The following is a 5,234-nucleotide window of genomic DNA, read 5'->3' as shown; positions in this document are numbered from 1 at the left end:
CAATCACTGATCCAGTAAGAATATGTTTGAATATATGATCCAGGGATTTACCTGACGCTTAAATGTGCGTCCAGTACGAGCAAATGTAGAGAATGGACGCAGAAAAACAATTCACTGTGTCCAGAGGGATGCACAATATTATTCACTGTACCCACAACACATCTATGACTTTGCTAGATGTTTAGTTGGTTGTTTCTTTCAGAGCAGTTACGTGCATCATTTCACCCATCAGTCCACATGATCAATGATTCATTCCAGGCACTAAAGAAATTATCAAAACATACAGTTCTCGACCCTGTTACTCCACAGGACCCTCGTATTGCCTACAAGGATCCTTAAAACTATTAATTAGGGGTCCCCATGACCCTATGTTTGAGTCGAGGTAACACTCTGTATCATCCAACCACAAACTCAGGTCACCACATTTTAGTCCAGCGGATAATGGCATGATTTGTATGCAATTGTGCATTTACATGTTACAAGTGAAATTTTAGTTAAATTACTAAGAAAATAATATTCTAACATGTTTCAGATAGGGAGGCACTCAAAAATATGTTTTATTATTTTTGTATGAAGCTCCAAAAAAATATTGTTAAATATTGAGCCACTGTTATTTGTTGTGTGGAAAGTACTAGAAATGAGGTGAAGTGAGAGTGATCTCCCCTTTGTTATGACTTTGCTATTATGTCATCAGTCAAGATTACAATGATGTAATCAGTCAAATAGTCCTGTATAATTGGAAAATTTTACATTCATTTTACCAACATGGCAAGAAGAATGTTCATTGTTGCTGAGGAGACATGAATGGTGAGTAAAACTCTTTTCACTGTGTTAGTTATGTGCAAGGGACACCTAGGGGTTTCATCACTAACAAGTTGCAGGGACATTAAATACTTGAAAAGACAAATAATGTATATCTTCTTGATTGGTATATAGTTTCAGAATTGTCTAAAACAAACAAATACCCAATTTACATCATTCAGATTACTTGGTATTTTTAAAAATAATGGTATCACAGGCTATGTAGAATTTACGTGTAATAATACTTCCCTTCCACTGATCTTATTTCTTTAGATGGAGGGGACTTCTATTGAAAATGTTTGTTGAATTACAGTTTTGATGGTATTTCACTACCAATTAAGTAAAAGCCATATGTGGTTTATTTTCTAAAGACAGAATGGTTTATAAACAAAATAATGTCACTGTTATTTGGAAAATTTTAGCTTCAGATTTCAAAATCATCTAGGTGTACAAGTTCAAATCATGTCCATGATAATAACTAATTAGTGTAATATTTCTTTTATCAATATAAATACAGCAGGTTCATAAGTTATTCAAATTCTCAAAATATCAATCATGAGGATTAGGTTATGACAAGGACAGTTCATACTATCATGTCATGAAATTAATTATTATTTTGGTCATTTCTCCAGCTTTAGCTTTATTATTTTCCAGATTCCGTGGATGATGACTAGTCAAACACAATCCACAGATGCTTCCAAGATGGATTGGAGTTTGTGTGTATTTTGCCAGAAATGCACAAATGATCCTGTTATCTGCCCTGCCAATGCTAAGAACCAACCAGGAAACGGTTACGCCACAATGGCTAGTAATTTACAAGTCTTTTCTGAACTTGGACAGCTGCCAATGGACATAAATTTGAGTTGTTTTGGAGGTGTTATGAATATTTTCACCACCTTTGAAAATCACAGAGCACGCTGGCACAAGTCATGTAGTCTCAAATTCAACAATAACATGCTGCAGAGGGCAAAGAAAAGACGATTGTCCAATGAACTTGAAACTTCAAACAGTAAATGCCGTGACTGCCTTTCCCCATCACAACATTGTGAAAGTAAAGTCGTAAGAAGTTCACCTCATGACAGGAACAAAACTGCAGATAACGGCAACCTTTGCTTTGTTTGTGAGCAGTCAGGACTGCAATCAGAGTTAAGGTGTGTATCAACCTTTCAAGTTGACAAACGTGTACTGTGAATGTGCTTTGAAGTTGCAAGATAGTCAGCTGTTAGCTAAGCTCAGTACTAGGGATTTGATGGCACAGGATGCAAAATATCACCGAGATGTCTTTCCAATTTATACAGAAAAGCAACCCAAAGCGAGGAACTTATACAGTCAGATGATATCAGTCATTCCCAAAGACTTAAAGAAGGTTTAGCTTTAGAGCTCAGCTTAAACAATATGTTGACGAATGTAGACAAGAAAATCTCCCTGTACTGAAACTGTCAACACTGTCTAAAGTGTATTCAAGCTATTTGAAATATCATGGCCTGAAATATGACATTCACAGCACAAGACTGAAGAACAAGTTACTAGATGAGTTTCCAGATCTCCAAGCTCATTCAAGTGGAAGGGAAACACTTTTGGTCTTCACAGAACATGTAGGGGAAGCTCTGAGAACCGTTCATGATCAGGACTTTGATGATAAAGGTCAGATACTCTGTAAAGCAGCTCAGCTTGTGAGAAAGGACATTTTGGCAATGACACACAAACCTTTTGCAGAGTCTATTCCACACTCTCTACTTTCTCTTGTTGAAATGATTCTGGAAGGAACAACCCCTAATTCACAGACAACTGCTAGGAAACAAACTGCCTTATCACTTTCTCAGCTACTTGTTTACAACTGTAGTAAACGCGCAAAGGAAGGAACTACATCCCTTTCTGCACAACAAGGATCGAGAGAGACACCACTTCCCTTGTATATTGGAATGACACTTCATGCCAAGACACGGAAAAGAGACTTGATTGACTTCATGTATGACTTTGGAATGTCTGTATCATATGACAGAGTGTTGGAGGTTTCCACAGAGGTGGCTAATGCAGCATGCAGGAGATACATTGAGGAACAAGTTGTCTGCCCATCAAAACTCAAATTCAACCTCTTCACAACATCAGCAATAGACAACATTGATCACAACCCAAGCTCAACAACTGCACAAGGGTCCTTTCATGGTACAGGCATATCCATCTTTCAACATCCAAGTAAAGACAATCAAGGGGTTGACAGAATGAAACCTTTAGAAGTAAACTCCAAACCACAGTCAAAATCTGTGAGAGAGCTGCCTGCTTTTTATGAAGAGGTTCCACCAGTTATCCTGAAGAAAGATGTTTCATCCTGTCCAAAGACACCATGCTATCATGCTTCTACAGCTGTGAAACTTGATGACTTCATGCAGCAAGAAAATGAGTAAGTCAAGTTAAGTTCTTTCAGAAAAAACCTAAATTATGTTTCAATTATCATAAGCTTCTTCAACCTTCTAATAATTTAAATATCATATAAATACTCCCTGACATCTTAATTGGTAAAAGTAGGAGAAAAACTTCCTTTACTTCTTAACTTGTCACTGTGAAGACTGTAAACTTGATCAAACTTTCACCTTTATATACCGTATATACATATCCACACACAGTATGCATGATAATTGAACATAAAAAAAATATTCAAGGCTCATTTCTATTGTTTTCAGGTGGTTAACACATGTGGACACACTAATTAAAGAAAGGCATGCTGATCATCCTGATGTTTCATGGGCTGTTTACCATGCAAAGAAGCAACATTCAGATCAGATCATCAAGTCCATTTCTTCTCTCCTTCCACTTTTCACAGAAAATGCGGACTCTGCTGCAATGTTGAAACATGGCATGGATGTGATTACACAGGCAACATCTTACCTCAATCCCGGACAAACTCCAGTCATAGCTGCAGACCAACCATTGTTTGCCACAATGAAGCAGATACAGTGGCAGTATCCAGCAACACATGGTGAGGACAAGATGATAATAATGATGGGAGGACTGCATATAGAGATGGCGTTTCTGAAAGTGTTGGGAAACTGGCTCATGGACAGTGGATGGACAGATATGATAGTTGCAGCCCAGATTGCATCTTCTGGCAAAGCTGATTCGTTCCTTCGAGGATCACATGTCAGAAGGACTAGACGAGCACATGAAGTCACTGCTTGTGCACTTTATCATCTTCTTCTTGAGGCTCATGGAAAATCTTCAGCAACATTTGAAGACTGGATCAACACCAGATCGAAGATATCCCCAACATTCCACTTCTGGTTGATGGTTCTTAACTTGGAACTATTGCTCTTGTCATTTGTTGGATGTTTAAGAAGCGGAAACTTCTGTGAGTATATCAGACTTCTAGAAGCCATGACACCGTGGATGTTTGCCTTTGACCACACAAACTATGCAAGATGGATGCCAGTGCATATTCGAGACCTGAAGAATCTCAGTCATATTCATCCAAACACAACTGAAGAGTTCAAGAAAGGGAATTTTGTTGTTCACAAGACAGAGAGGGCTTATTCTGCAATCCCATTGGATCATGCTCATGAACAGAATAATGCAAGCGTAAAAGGTGATGGAGGTGCCATCGGTCTTACAGAGAATGCATCTGCCTTGAGAAGATGGACAGTTGGCGGTCCAGAAGTGAACAGAATTCTTGAAGAATTTGATGCCTCTTTGAATGTTCAAAGTATTTCTTCTGTTTCACACCATGAACAGAGTAGAGGAATGCAAGAATCATTTTACACAGATGTTAGTACTCTTACAGATGTAATCAGAGAGTTTGGAAGTCCTTTTCTTGAGCATGGACATGATCTTCTTGTAATATCAACAAGGGACATTGCTGCATCAGCTGTTGTAGAAACTCTGAATAAAATTGAACTTTGGGAGAGATCAATATGAAGACTTTGTCAAGGAGCCGGTTCATCAAAGGTATTGCACTTTCAGAACCTATCAAGAAGAACAAACTGTCACTTTTGTCATCACCTCAAATAAAATCACAGTCATCCTCAAAGATGCAAGTTGTCAGCCTAAAGAATGACTGTAGTCTGTTCTCTCAGCCTTTACATATCCTGTCAAACTAGAGAAGGCAATTTAGATGAGTTTTTCAAGCATGAGAATCAAACTTGTCCACCATCACTCTCACATCTTGGTATGCTTCGATCATCTGTTAAATCACAGCTTCTTCAGTGCCTGGAAGATGTTTCCTGTCCCACAGTGAACAGACCAGACGTTGAGAGGTAACAATACTAGATGGAGCAGCAGTTGTGAATATGATGAAACCTGGAGAACATAAGACATTTTCATCTTTCAGTGAGGGAGTGTTTACTAAGTATCTGGAAAACCAGCTGGAAAACACAAAGACTTGATATTGTCTGGGATGTGTACAAGACAGATAGTCTAAAGCTGAAAGTGCAAGAAGTAGG

Source organism: Haliotis rubra, unplaced genomic scaffold (assembly GCF_003918875.1).
Source record: "Haliotis rubra isolate DU_JTF1 unplaced genomic scaffold, ASM391887v1 Scf1066, whole genome shotgun sequence".
Lineage (NCBI taxonomy): Eukaryota > Metazoa > Mollusca > Gastropoda > Lepetellida > Haliotidae > Haliotis > Haliotis rubra.
Note: the sequence above shows the minus strand (reverse complement) of the source record.